We start from the raw sequence: 15,632 nt of genomic DNA on the forward strand, positions 1-15,632 counted from the left end.
GGAGGTAGAAACGAGTCATGCAGAATTATTTCTGTAATGGTTCCTGATATGGAGCAGATATGTTCATACCAAAAATTCCTCAAGATGTAAAGTTTAATTCTTTGTAATTCAAAAAATATTCAATTACTATTTTTTATCTTTATGAAAGGCAGAAATGGGAAGAAGATGGAGACCTCCCACTTGTTGGTTCACTCCCAGAATGTCCTCAACACTAGCATCACGCAGGTTTGCCAGCAGGACAAGGGGACAGCCACCTGTCTCCCTCGGTACCAAGAGCAAAGCCCTGGCTAGCACAGTACCAGGAAGACTGAACACAACTCTGGGCTAAAAACACACATGCAAGGAAACAATTCTTCACCTCAAAGCCACACTTCGATCCCTCAGAGCTGTAGCACACTAGACCACTGTGTCACGTATAGATCCAACTGACATCAAGACGAAAACAAACAAACAAACAAAAACCACGCAGAGACTACGCCCCCGGTCGGCTCACCGAGATGAGAGCCAGAGCAACAAGCCAAGTGATACCCTACATTCCAGGTAGGCCATACAGACTGAAAATTAAACTCGACAAGGAAGAAAGGACAAGTATACCACACAGGCAGGTGTCAATGTGGGAACACCAGAGATATGAAGAAACAAGGTAGCATACACCCCTCCAGAATTAGAACCTGAACTGAAAGAAGTCTATACAGAATTCAAACTAATGAATAAGTAAACTCAATAGGATGCAAGAGAATCCAGATACATTTTTTAAAATGAGGGAGTCATGACTGGCATCAATGAAAATATTACTAGGGAGACAGAACTCATTAAAAAGAACCAAATAGGAATTCTGGAGATTAAACTTTTACTGAGTGAAATAAAAATATGACTGAGAGCTTTAGCAGCAGAACACACCAATCAGAAGAAAGAATTTCTGACCTTGAGAACAAAAATGTAAAAAAAAAAAAAAAAAACTTTTTTTTTTTTTTTTACTGGGCCAGGCGCAGCAGCCTAGTAACTAAAGTCCTCACCTTGCACTCGCTGGGATCCCATATGGGCACCAGTTCATGTCCTGGCAACCCTGCTTCCCATCCAGCTCCATGCCTGTGGCCTGGGAAAGCAGTCAAGGATGGCCCAAAGCCTTGGGACCCTGTACCCACATGGGAGACCCAGAAGAAGCTCTGGCTCCTGGTTTTGGATTGTCTTAGTTTTGGCCGTTGTGGTCAATTGTGGAGTGAATCAACAAACAGAAGATCTTCCTTTCTGTTTCTCCTTCTCTCTGTGAATCTGACTTTTCAATAAAAATACATAAATCTTTTTTTAAAAAAATGATTTACTTGTTTTTATTTGAAAGGAAGAGACAGAGAGGTTTTTCTTCCACTGGTCTAATCTCCAGATGGCTACAACAGGCATCTCTGAAGCCAGGAGCCAAAAGATTCTTCTAGGTCTCCCATGTGAATGCAGTTGCCCAAGCACTTGGACCATTCTCTACTGCTTTCCCAGAATACAGGCAGGGAGCTGGATCACAAGTGGATCAGCCAGGACAGGAATGTGTGCCCATATGAGAGGCTAGCACTGCAGGCAGAGGCTTAGTCTATATGTCATTGGGCTGGCCCTAATAATTTTTTTTTAAGATTTTATTTATTTAAAAGGAAAACTTACAGAGAGGGAGACATAGATATCCCATCTGCTGATTTACTCCCCAAATGGCCTCAACAGCCAGGGCTGGGGTTAAAAAACAGGAGCCAAGAAACTTTTTCCAGGTTTGGGTGCAGCAGCTCAAGCAGCTAGGCAACTGACTGCCGCCTTTCTAGGCACATTAGTTGGAAACTGGATTGGAAGAGGAGCATCCAGGACTTTAACCAATGTCCATATGGGATCCAGCACTGCAGGAAGCAGCTTAAACCACTATGTCAAGACACCAGCCCCAAAGACCAAGGATACTGAAATAACTCAATCACACAAAACAGAGAAAAGAATGAGGTCCACATGAAGTCTGGAATACCATCAAATGATCAAGTGTTTGTATTACAGGTATTCCTAAAGCAGGAAAAAAAAAAAAAAAAGGCAGTGAGAATCTGCTAAATGGAAGTGGTGAAAATTTTCCAGGTCTCAAAAGAAACACAGACAACTACATATAAGAAGCTCAAAGAACCTTACCTGACAGGAAGGAAAGAGAATGTGGAAATAATGGCCCACCTTCCTACAGCCAAAGACCCACTGCACCCTAATCTATGTAAAAATCGTCAAAACCAAAATAATTACCTTAAAAAAAAAAGAACCCCCACCCAAGATAACTCAATCAAAAAGGCCTACTCCAAGGCATATTGTTGTCAAATTGTCAAAAGTTACAGACAAGGAGAGAATCCTAGACAGTAAGAAAAAAGCTTCAAATTACATATACAGAAAAGTCAAAAGCCAATTAGATTAATAGCAGACTTTTCAGTAGAGACCCTACAAGCCAGAGTACGGGGTGGTATATTAAAAGGACTTAAAACACTTTCAGCAGGGAACAATATAGCCAGTGAAGCTATCCTTTAACAGTGAAGGAGAGGGGCCCAGTGGTGTGGCCTAGCGGCCCAAAGCCTTGGAGCCCTGCACCCATGTGGGATACCCGGAAGAAGTTCCTGGATCCTGGCTTCGGATCAGTATAGCATCGACCGTTGCGCTCACTTGGGGAGTGAATCATCGGATGGAAGATCTTCTTTTCTGTCTCTCCCCCTCTCTGTACATCTGACTTTCAAATAAATAAATAAATCTTACAAAAAACAAAAAAAAAAGTGAAGGAGAGGGCCCAGCTCAGTGGCCTAGCAGCTAAAGTCCTTACCTTGTACGTTCCAGGAACCCATACGGGCACCAGTTCTAACCCTGGTAGCCCCACTTCCCATCCAGCTCCTTGCTTGTGACCTGAGAAAGCAGCCGATGACCCTGCACCCATGTGGGAGCCCTGGAGGAAGTTCCTGGCTCCTGGCTTCAGATCGGTGCAGCTCCGGCCATTGCAGTCACTTGGGGAATGAATCACTGGATGGAAGATCTTCCCCTGTCTCTCCTCCTCTCTGTATATCTGACTTTCCAATAAAAATAAATAAATCTTAAAAAAAAAAAACAGTGGAGAAAGGTGTCATCAAATGGCTGCCCATTCCCATCTCCAGGTGCTGAAGTAGTCTGGCAGCAAGGAATGTCGCCTACCCCTCACTGAGGACATAAGAGAAAAAAAAATTGAAACATTTGTCCTACCTACTTCTTCTATATTCAACCTTCCCTACTCTGATTGGAGACCTATGTGGGCATGCATACCTTTCACCTATGTAAACAATTTTAGAAAATAAATTAATAAATAGAAGTGAAAGAGAAGCAGAATATTTTTCAAATAAGAAAAAACTGAGAGAATTCACCAATGCCACAGGTCAGCCTTCCAAGAAATTCCAAAGAGTGCCCTGTATTAGAAGTAAACATGGGGCCCGGCGGTGTGGCTAATGTCCTCGCCTTGAACACTCAGGGATCCCATATGGGCACTGGTTCTAATCCTGGCAGCTCCACTTCCCATCCAGCTCCCTGCTTGTGGCATGGGAAAGCAGTTGAGGACGGTCCAATGCTTTGGGATGCTGAACCTGTGTGGGAGACGTGGAGGAGGTTCCTGGATCCTGGGTCCGGATCAGCCCAGCACTGGTCATTGTGCTCATTTGAGGAGTGAATCACTGGATGGAAGATCTTCCTCTCTATCTCTCTTCCTCTCTGTATATCTGACTTTCCAATAAAAATAAATAAATCTTAAAAAAAAAAAAGAACATGAAACACATGTCACCATGGAATTCACCAACAGAGCAGGCAGAATAATTATCCAATGTAATTGGCAAATAACAAATCTTAGTTCTTATCTATCAATACTAATAACTTTGAACGTAAATGAATTAAATTCACCAACCAAAACACTTAGGTTGGTTGAATCGATAAAAAACAAGACCTGCCTATAATAAACTCACTTCACAAACATACAGAAGTAGCAGTTGTAGCTACCCTGCTACACAGACTTCAAATAAAAAAAACCTTAAAGGAAATAGAGGAGGACATATTTTGATAAAACGTTCAATTCTGCAAGAAGACTTCACAATTATAAAAACATATGCACCCAATATAAGGCCACCCAGATACATACAGCAAATACTGTAGATTTCGATACTGTAAAAGTGGGTGACTTCAATACCCCATTTTCATCAAAGGACAGATCGTCTAGACAGAAAATGAATACTGGAACTAAAGCAAAGTATGGAACATGGTCCTAACAGACATTTGCAGGACATCTCCCGCCACAGCGACAGCATACATGTTCTCATCAACATGTGGAACATCTTCTAGAACAGACCAATACTAGGTGCCACAAATCAAGTCACAGGAAATTAAAAGGATTGAAATCATGCCATGTAACTTCTCAGACTATTAGAGTAAAATTAGAAATCAACAAAAAGAATAGAACACTCACAAAGACTTCAAAATTAAACAATATGCTGCTGAATGATCAACGAAAAAGGAAATAAAAAAACTTTCTTGAAGTAAATGAAAAGGGAAACCCAACATATCAAAACCTGTGGGATACAGCAAAAGCAGTATTAAGAGGGAAGCTTATGACATTAAGTGTTTACATTAAAAAGAGCAAGGTCTCAAATTAAAGATCTAAGACACATTATTGGAAGGCAACAACAAACCAATCCCAAATCAGCCAGAGGCAAGAAACACTAACAATCAGAGCAGAAAGAAATAAAATTGAAACAAACAAAAAACACATCAACAAACAAAATCTGCTTTGAAAAGATAAACAAAATAAATCTTTAACTAACTTTAAAAAACAAACAAACAAACAAATAGAGAGAGAGAAGAAGAGAAAGAAAAACAAAATTTAGAGGGGGTAGCACAATGACTCAATTGGCTGACTCTCCACCTCCAAGTGGGAGTATCCCATATGGGCACCAGTGTATGTCCCAGCTGCTCCACCTCTGATCCAGTTCCCTGCTTGTGGACAGGGAAAGCAACAAAGAATGGTCCAACTCCTTGGGACCCTGCACTCACTTGGGAGACCTAGAAGCAGCTCCAACCTCCTTATTCCTGGCTCCTGGCTCCGGATAGCCTCAGCTCTGGCCATTGAGGACATTTGAGGAGTGAACCAGCAGATAGATGATCTTTCTGTCTCTCCTTCTCTCTGCAAATCTGCCTTTAAAATGATAATAAATAAATCTTAAAAAAAAAAAACAACAAGAGATGAAAAACAATATTACAACTGATACCACTGAAATACAAGGGGTCATAGGAAAAAAACTACTACAAAATATTACATGCTAATAAACTGGAAAACCTCAAAGAAAAAAATTTCTGGATTCATATAATCTACCAAGACTAAATCAAGATACAGACAAACTAAACAGACCCATTGCAAGCAGTTAGATTGAAGGCAGGAGTCTAAAGTCTTCCATCAAGGAAAAGTTCAGAACCTGATGGCTTTACTACTGAATTCCACAAAACATGAAGAAGGAAGTTACTCCAATAATCTTCAAACTATTCCAAAATGTAAAACAAGATGGAATTCTGCCAAACTTTTTTTATGAAACCAGTACTGTCTTGATATCAAAATCAAACAAAGACATGACACAAAAATTACAGACCTATAACCCTAACAAACACAGATGCAAAAATTCTCAACAAGATACTAGCAAATCGAATCTAAAACCACATCAAAAAGATCATACATCATAAGCAAGTGAAATTTATCCCAGAAATGCAAGGGTGCTACAACAAAATCCATATGGTCATTTCAAGAGATGCAGAGAAATCACATGATAAGATTCAACATCCATTCATCACAAAAACCCTTCATAAATTAGGTATAGAAGGAACATTCCTCAAAATTATAAAGGTTATATTTCACAGCCAATATCATACTGAATGGGGAAAAGCTGAAAGTATTTTTCCTTCAGACAAAGATGCCTACTTTCACCAGCTGTATCCAACACAATACTGCAAGTTTAACAAGAGCAAATAAGGACAGATAAAGAGCAACAAATTTGGAAGAGAAAGTCCAATTATCCATGTGTGCAGATGACATGATGTTGAACATGGAAAAACCTAAACACTCCACCAAAACCCTGTTAGAACAAGTTCAGTAAAATTGCAAGTTACAAAATAAACATGCCACAGCTCAACAAGCTAATCCTCCGCCTTCACGCACCAGCATCCCATATGAGCAGCAGATTGTGCCCTGGTTGCTCCACTTCCCATCCAGCTCCCTGTTTGTGGACTGGCAGTGGAGGATGGCCCAAAGCCTTGGGGAGACTTGGAAGAAGCTTCTGGCTTCAGATTGGCTCAGCTCCTGCCATTGTGCTCATTTGGGAATGAGCCAGCAGCTGGGAAGATCTTGCTCTCCATAAAGTCTGCAGTTCTGATAAAAAAGATTTTAAAAAATGTCTATAAAACAACCTACATATTTAATGGCAATCCCAATCAAAATACCAATGGCCATTCTTTACAGAATTAGAAAAATCAATCCTAAAAATTATATGGAATCACCAAAGCGCTCCTGAACAACAAACATCAAGCTTGCGGCATAACAACACCCGACCTTAAACCATACTACAACCTGCAGTAATTAAAACAGTACAAAGTTACTGGGGTAAAAACTTGTACAGAGAAAAATGGAACAGAAGAGAGGACCCAGAAATTCATTCACATACATAAATCCAACTGATTGTTTTAAAGATTTATTTATTTTTATTGGAAAGTCATATATACAGAGAGGAGGAGGAGAGAGAGAGGAAGATCTTCCCTTCAATGGTTCAATCCCCAAGCAGCCACAATGGCCAGAGATACACCGATCCAAAGCCAGGAGCCCAGAGCCGTTTCCAGGTCTCCTTTGGGTGCAGGGTCCCAAAGCTTTGGGCCATCCTCGAATGCTTTCCCAGGCCACAAGAAGGGAACTGGACGGGAAGCAGGGCAGCCAGGATTAGAACCGGCATTCATATGAGATTCGGTGTGTTCAAGGTGAGTACTTCAGCTGCTAGGCTATTGCACTGGGTCCAACCCAACTGATTTTTTACAAAAGTGCTCAGATCACACAGTGAAGCAGGGATAATCTCTTCAACTGATGGGGCTGTGTGTGTGTGTGTGTGTGTGTGTGTGTGAAAGAGAGAAAGAATCTATGAATGAAATCATACCGTATCACTTAGCATATACAATGACAACTCAAGATGGATCAATGACCTAAATTTAAGACCTATCCCTATGAAGCTGCTGGAAGAAAATATAGAGGAAACACTCCAAGACATGAGTGTAGGGGACGAGTTCTTGGGCAAGATGCTCAAAGCAAAGGCAAAAAAGCAAAACAAAACAAATGGGATTCTAGCAAACTCAACTTCTTCACAGCAAAAGAAATAATCAAGAGAGTTAACAGATCCAACAGAATGAGAACAAAAATTTGCAAAACACCCATATGAAAAAAGGACTACATTCAAATAGATAGACAACTTAAACTCACCAACAACAAAACAATTGACTCACTGAAAAATGAGCAAAGGACACTTCTTAAAAAAGAAATACAAATGGCCAACAAATGCAAAAACATGCTCAACATCACTAGCTAATAGGGAACTGCAATGGAAACCACAATGAGATATCGCTTCGCCCATCAGAATGGCTAAAATCCAAAACAGAGTAAGAAACGCTAGCGAGGATGTAGTCAAATGAGAACACACACTGTTGGTGACAATATAAATGTGTGCAGTCACTGGGAAAACAGAGTGGAACCAGAAACAGACTTTCCAGGATTCCAGCAATCCCACCCCTGGCTACATACCCCAAAAACCCAAATACAATGAATCAGAGACACCTGCATCACCATGGTTACAGAAATACTATTCACAACAGCTAAAATTTGGAATCAACCAAAATTCATCTGGTGAATGGATAAAGAAAAAGTATATATCCACAATGGATTATTCGGCCATAAAATAATGAAATTCTATCATTTGCAGCTGATCTGAAGCCAGGAGCCAGGAACTTATTCCAGATCTTCCACGTGGGTACAGGGTTCCAAGGTTTTGGGGCATCCTTCACTGCTTTCCCAGGCCACACGCACGGAACTGGATGGGAAATGGAGCACCCAGAACACAAACTTGTGCCTTTATGGGACCCCAGCACATGCTACGTGAGGATTTAGCCTCTGAACCATCATGCTGGGCCTGCAGGCAGCAGTTTTATCAGTTATACCACAACGTCAGCCCCTCAGCCATCCCAGGTCGTATATTTTAATAGTAATGGCTAATATTCTGTTATGTATAAATATGTTTTACAACTTTGAAATCTATTCCCCCAATGGATGTTTGGGGTTTCTTTCCCCCATAATCTTCTTGTAATTTTTATCATTGAAATGCTATCTATGACAGCTTTCTTTGTATATTGTATGTATCCATCCTTTAAATTTTTCTGGGTATTTTGCTTCATTTAGCTACCGATTGCATCATATATGAGAATAATTTAAAAGACATATTTAGTCCATTTGTAATGATTATTTTTTATTGATTAAAAATTACATGTATTTTCAGGACCTGGCATGACGGTTCAGTGGCTAAATCCTCCAATGCAAGACCTGGGATCACATATGGGCACCAGTTCATGTCCTGGCTGCTCTACCTTTCACCCAATTTGCTGCTTGTGGCCTGGGAAAGCAGCGAAAAATGGGCCAAAGCCTTGGGACCCTGCATCTCCGTGGGAGACCCAGAAGAAGCTCCTGGCTTCTGGTTTTGGATTGGCTCAGCTCTAATCATTGTGGCCACTTGGAGAGTAAACTAGCAGACTGATATCCCCCGCCACCCAACCTGTAAATCTGCATTTCCAACAAAAATAAATTATTTTTTACAAATAAAATTATATATATCTTCCAGGCTAGCATTGTGGCATAGTATGCTAAGCTTTTGCCTTCAACGCTGGCATCCTGTACGGATACCAGTTCGAGTCCAGATGGCTACACTTGTGATCCCAGCTTCCTGCTTGTGGGCTAGGAAATCAATGGAGGACGACCCAAGCGCTTGGGCCCCTACACTCCCATGTGAGACCCAGATGAAGACCCTGGCTTCAGATCTACTCACCTCTGGCTGCTGTAGCCATTTGGGGAGTGAATCAGAGGATGGAAGATCTCTGTCTCCCCTCTGTAACTCTGCCTTTCAAATTAAAAAAAAATACATCTTATTTTAAAATTACATATTTTCTCATTTTTCCTCCCAAAGGAAAAGACTGAGCTTAAAAAATTAAGACTGAGCGGGCCCGACGCGGTGGCGCAGGGGTTGGGGTCCTCACCTTGCACGCTCGGGATCCCATATGGGCGCCGGTTCTATCCCGGCAGCCCCGCTTCCCTTCCAGCTCCCTGCCTGTGGCCTGGGAAAGCAGCGAAGGACGACCCAAGGCCTTGGGACCCTGCACCCACGTGGGAGACCCGGAAGAGGCTCCTGGCTTCGGATCGGCATAGTATCGGCCATTGCGCTCACTTGGGGAGTGAATCATCGGATGGAAGGTCTTCCTCTCTGTCTCTCCTCTCTGTATATCCGCCTTTCCAATAAAAAAAATAATAAAAATAAATCTTAAAAAAAAATTAAGACTGAGCTTTCAGATTTACTGTATTTGAAAAGCTCATTACAAACAGGGAAAAGGGAGAGGAACAGAGCACTATTCCACATGCTGATTCAGTCCTCAAACTGCCCCAATAGCCAGAAGCCTAGAGTCAAGAGCCCAGACTCTTTGCGTGCACAGGGAGGCACAGGTCCAAGCACCAGGAGCATTATCTGCTGCTTTTTCAGTCACATTAAAGGGAAAGTAGATCAGAAGTAGAGCAGCCAAACTTGAACTGGCACTCAGTGAAGGCTGGTATCATGGACAGCAGTTTAAGCTGCTGTAACACAACGCTGGTCCCTGTGCAGACACTCCAGTATTTCTATGTGGTAGGAATCCGGTCCAAGTTCCATTACAGACCATCTCAACACAGCAGATGACAGAAGTCCCAACTCTGCAGCATGGCACTGACTGCCTCCGTGACTTGGTTTTTGGCATCCTTTCTGGTCTCATCGTTTGCACCAGATACACCAATCTGTTCACAGGATGCAAACTGAACCACAGTATTTCACATCCTTTACCTGGATATCCTTTCTCTGACTGATGCACACCTATTTATTTTTAAAGACCCCTCACGTGTCATGTCTTCCCTGAAGGCTTTATCCCCCTCCTATCATTTCACCATACTTCTCCTTGGATCCTGTTGCAATATGGACAGGCTGTTATTACAGCTATGCTTTCTGCATATACTTATCAAATAGGTTGTCTTCCCCACCGGACTCTGAATAACTTGAGGACCTGAACAATTCCTTCCTTCTTTCATTTCTTCCAAAATTCCTTCCTAACCTTTCCTCCCTTCCTCCCTCTTTCCTCTACCTCTTTTTCTTCTTCAAAGGTGAACAGAGTTCCCATCTGCTGATTCACTCCCCAAATGCCCACAATGTCTAGAACCAAAATCAGAAGTCAGCAGCCAGGAACGCCATGCAGGTCTTCAGTAACGGTAGCACGAACCTAAATATGGGAGCCACTACCTGCTGCCCCCCAGGTACACATCAGCAGGAAGCTGGAAGTGGGCATGGAGCCAAGATACAAATCTAAGTACTACAGCATGTGACATGGACATCTAAACCAGTATGCACAACACCCAACCCGGGAACAACTCATTCATATACAGGAAACAGAAAGCATAACTGATCAAGCCTCTACCTTCAAATATATGAACAGTGCAATTTTCAGACTTAAAAATTATAGGATAGAAATATGAAAAACCATTTCAGAACAACTACAACCAAAAAAGCCACACATATCAAAGAAATATCTCCTAATATCTTTCTAAATATAAGCCTGAAAACAGACATTTCAAATTCTTACCTGAATTATTCAGGACACAGATGGACACAAAAAATATCAATGAGGAAGCTACAATGAATGGTAGAACAGTTTTTGCCTAAAAAGATGTGCTCTCCAACATACCATCTGGTCTTAGAGTAGTGGATGGTTGAAATATCAGACTTGACAAAACCTATTAGAAAAAATGATTTACTAAAATGCAATACTGTGGGAAACATTGCACTGGTGGAGGCAGGAAGCAACATTTTAGCTAGTCAATTTTACAAAGGAGAAAACTTTATACAGCATTCTAAAATGCTAAACCTAAAAGGATTAGTATATTCTAGAAAAAAATCTCTCCTATTGTAACCAACAGAAGAAATTATTTATCTTTGGGGCTCCAATGTGATCATTCAATTGGCTAAACATCCTCTTGCAAGCGCTGGTATCCATATGCGCATCAGTTTGTGTCCCGGCTACTCCACCTCCCTTCCAGCTCCCTGCTTGTGGCCTGGGAAAGCAGCAGTAGAGGATGGTCCTTGGGACCCTGCACCCACGTGGGAAACTTGATTGGATCCACTGAGCTCTGGTTACCGTAGCCATTTAGGGAATGAACCAGTGGATGGAGACCTTCCTCTCTCTGTCTCTCCTTATCTCTGACAATCTGTCTTTCAAATAAAAATAAATAAATCTTTTTTAAAAATTATTTCCTTTTAAGTAAGAAGAAATTAGCCAAATTGACCTTTACCACTTAAATGAATACTGCATGAGCTCTACCGAATAGCATTTTTTATTGTATGTAATAAGGTTATGGCAAAATCACTTGTAAAATTCTGATAACAGAAGCATCATGGTCCTGATATTAGAAGACTTTTGTAACTACTGAATTTGGCATTCAGAAACCTCTACTTTAGTTTCCCTTTTAGGGGGCAGATTACAGACCCAAGCTGTATAGTTCAAATCCCAGCTCTGCCATTTACACATGCAAACCACCAATACTTAAGCCCTCTGTGCCTTAGAGTCCTCGACTATACCAGAGTGATAAAAGACACGTATTTCAAAGGGCTATTATGAGAATTTAAAAAGTCAGTATATATTAGTACAATGACTGGCCCACAGAAATGGGTTGAACAAATGTTGCTAGTCATTATTACCAATATCATCATTATCATCAGCAGCAGCTTTAGTTTTATACAATTTATTCTTATATGAGAAGAAATTATCAGGTTTTTTTCCAGTCATTTTTATGTGAAAGGCATATTTACATATTCGAGAGACAAAGAGATCTTCCAACTACTGGTTCACTCCCCAAATGGTTGATACAGTCAAGAGTTGAGCTGATCTAAAGCCAGAAGCTAGGGGCTTTTTTCAGGTCTCCATACACGTGCAGAGTCCCAAGGCTTTGGGCCATCTCCCATTGCTCTTCCAGGCCATTAGCAGGGAGCTGGATCAGAAGTGGAACAACTGGGACATGAACCAGCACCCATATGACACAGCAGGGCTTCATGCAGAGGATTAGCATGCTATCCATAGTGTCAGGCCCTGAAGCTTTCAGTTTTCACTGTGTGCCAGGAACAATGTTCAGTACTTCCAACATAATGATCCCGTAATTTAGACATTTTTAAACTCAGATATATTATACATTACTGAATACAAAACATTCAGCAGATTCTTTGTATTAAAACTTGATGTTAGTGTATAAGAATAGGTTATTTGGGAGTGGATTACTAACTCTCCAGAACTTACTGAACTTGCTTATAAACTACATTTAAATTTTTAAAATTATAATGTATCTATTTATTTGAGAGGCAGAGAAATAGAGAAAAAAAATGAAGAGCTCCCCTCTGTTGATTCACTCCCTAAATGGCCAAGGACAGGTCAAAGCCAAGAACCAGGAACTCAACCCGGGTCTCCCACGTGGGTAGCAGGACCCAACCTGCATTACCACTGTCTCCCAAGGTCTGCACTGACAGGAAGTCAGGCGTCTGAGCCAGAGCAACAAACTGATTCCAGGCACTCTGATGTTCACTTACAGAGAGATGAGGAGAGACAAAGAGATCTTCCATTTGCTGGTTCACTCCCCAGATGGCCACAATAGCCAGAGCTCAGCCAGGTTAAAGCCAGGAGCTTAATTTGGGTCACCCACGTAGGTGACAGGTGCGAAAGTACTTGGGCCATTTTCTGGTGCTTTTCCAGACTATCAGCAGGGGTTTGGATCAGAAGTAGAGGAACAGGGACACGAACTGGTGCCCATATGGGATTTCAGAATTTCAGGCAGTGGCTTTACCTACTTCTCCACAACAGCAGCCCTCCCTAACCTGTTTTTAATTTGCTACTGTGTACACATGAAAGTAAACTTTGTTCATTAATAAAATAGAGCAGCATGTACCACTCAGTCATTACTCTCCAATACTTCCCTTTATCCAGCCACATTTCCCAACTCTTTAAGGCACACTGCCACACAATCTATTCTGAACACGTTTAACCCTCACTGTCTATATGCCAATTTTTCAACAGGTCACATAAATTCTTCCACAGGAGTTCATAATTTGCATTTAAATTTCTCTTACATTAATCAACACTGAGCATAGTATAGGACATAAAACAGTTGTTCTACGATATGTTGAAATTCCTACATAAGCACACCAAAATAAGGATGATTACTGTTCATTAAACAATTTATTCATAGTATAGCTTAGACATTTTAGAGCAGAATTGGAACACAGGAAGATGCCGAATCTAGTGGCCTGGGAAAAACTACAGGTAAGCACATAATTACATACAGTAAAGTGAGGGGCTACAACAGACTATCTGAACCTAGTGTTAGGACAATGGAGGGGAAAGGATTAACACTTCCAAGGACCCAGAAAACATTTCAACATTTATTAACAACGATTTATTGACCACTTATTGTGTGCCAATACTGTGTAGATCCAAGGACAGAGATAAATACAATACTCAAGGTCCCCACACTCAGGAAATTTATCATCCAGGATTCAGGAAACATGATACTTGGGTAGGTTGATGAGTAGGAATTTACTTTGGAGAAACAAAGAGAAGGGCTTTCCAAGAAAATGGACCAGCATCAAGTCAAAGACAGCACTGGAGACAGAAGAGAGAATATCTTACTTACAGAACAGCAAGAAATGGTGTATGTATGGCTACAATACATTCAAGCTAATTCATAAATGAGGAGCCACAAGAGATGATAAGGCATGGTGGAGTGGCACAGGAAAGGTCTCGTATATCATGCCAAGGCTTTTAGAGTTGGAGCTCAATGGCTTATCGTATGCCAAATCCTGTACCAGGTATTGGGGGTGCAGATTCAGTAAGATGCAGTCTTTTGAGAAGCTCAGAGTGTAGCTGTAATACAACCTAAGTAAGTGGAATGACAGAGGGCTGGTTAACTTACAGACATGGCTCAGAGAAGGGAGTGACTACCCAGAGGAGAGACAGGTAGCCAGCAGAGGTCTCATAGTAAAACAGAACCCTGAACTAGGTCGTGGGCGTCAAATAGGATTTCATAAAGGAATGATAAGAAGAAATAAATTCAGCTACCTGGCATGTGTCGGACTGTTCTAAGCACTTAAATATGTTGACTTACTCAAACTTCATAATAAAACAGGCACTGACATTAAAACTCACTTAATAAGCAAGGACACCAAGGTTAAATAACTTGCCTGATGTCATAAAAGTGGTAAGTAGCAGGACTAGGATTCTACCGCCTGCAGTTCGGCTCTCAAGTCTATGATCTGTATCAATATATTCTATTTCCTCCAAGATAAAGAGATGAGGCTATGCCAGGCAGACAGAACACTATATGCTAGGATGTAGAGGCAGGAACAAGCACACCATCTTGAGAAAAAGACAATGTGTGGAGTGTTAACAGTAACAGTTAACAGTGGGCATCTGGCCCATTGGTTAAGATACCAGTTGAGACATCCACCTTGTGGATCAGAGCCACTGGGCTTGAGTTTCAGTGCCATCTCAGGCTCCAGCTTCCTGCTAATGTACACCCTGAGAGGTAGTGGGGACTGGCTCAAGCTGTCAATCCCTGCAACCCACATGGGAGATCTGCAGGGGGTTCCCAGCTCCCAACCCCAGCTACTGCGGGTATCTGAGTTTCTCTCTATCTCTGTTAATTCTTTCTCTCAGCAAATTAAAAAAAAAAACAATTAAAATAAATAGAATAATATGAGTAACAAGGAGGGCAGGTGTCAAGTCATGGAAGGCCTTGGGTACCATTTAGGGAAATGTGGTCTTAACAACAGCTACTGAGAAGCCACTGAAATAGATTAGCCAGGAGAGCAACCACAGTAGATCTATACTGCCTTAAACAGATTTCTCTAGGGTAACCATGAGGAGCAATGGAGGGAATGCTAAGACAAGGGAACAAGCCAGCAGACTATGGAACCGTTCTATGTGAGGAATAACAAGATTTTAGAATCAAATCAAAGACATGAGCAAGAAGAAATTTTACAAAGCCAAACTGAAATTGTGGATATAAGAGGAAAGAGCTAACAATAATTCCTAACACAGGTGTTGTGGCACATTGGGTTAAGCTGCTACTTGGGAAACCTGCATCTCATATCTGAATGCCTAGGATCAAGTTCCCTGTTGGCTTCCAACCCAGCTTGCCACTGATGTACACTGAAGGCAGCAGATAATGTCCCAAGAGCTTGGGCTCATGCACCCCATGGCAGACCTGAGTTCCTGGCTCTTGGCTTTGGTCT

At 41.5% G+C, this 15,632-nt stretch overlaps 1 protein-coding gene across 2 annotated transcripts in view; it reads right to left on the reverse strand.

Moving 5' to 3' along the window:
- TCEANC2 (transcription elongation factor A N-terminal and central domain containing 2) overlaps window positions 1–15,632 on the reverse strand; it is a 58,451-nt gene that overhangs the window by 33,824 nt on the left and 8,995 nt on the right. The window lies entirely within an intron of this gene.

Source organism: Ochotona curzoniae, unplaced genomic scaffold, assembly GCF_017591425.1.
Source record: "Ochotona curzoniae isolate NIBS_2020 unplaced genomic scaffold, NIBS_Ocur_1.0 contig_291, whole genome shotgun sequence".
Classification (NCBI taxonomy): Eukaryota; Metazoa; Chordata; class Mammalia; order Lagomorpha; family Ochotonidae; genus Ochotona; species Ochotona curzoniae.